Genomic DNA, 223 nt, shown 5'->3' with positions numbered 1-223 from the left:
AAATATAATAAATTTAGGAGTTTTTTGGAAATTTTTAAGATGTATTTTGATCTATTTTTAATATGTGTTATATAAGGTATATTAAAACTAATAAGATAAAATTTGATGTGTGTGGATTGGTCTCTTTAGAAATTAATATTGCTTTTTCGTATTTTAAATTATGTATAATTTCATTCTTAATGTCTATTTAACCAGCAATTTACTGATCAGATAATGATCGTAT

Source organism: Formica exsecta, unplaced genomic scaffold (assembly GCF_003651465.1).
Source record: "Formica exsecta isolate Colony F162 unplaced genomic scaffold, ASM365146v1 scaffold191, whole genome shotgun sequence".
NCBI lineage: Eukaryota > Metazoa > Arthropoda > Insecta > Hymenoptera > Formicidae > Formica > Formica exsecta.
This window is presented reverse-complemented; position numbering follows the sequence as displayed.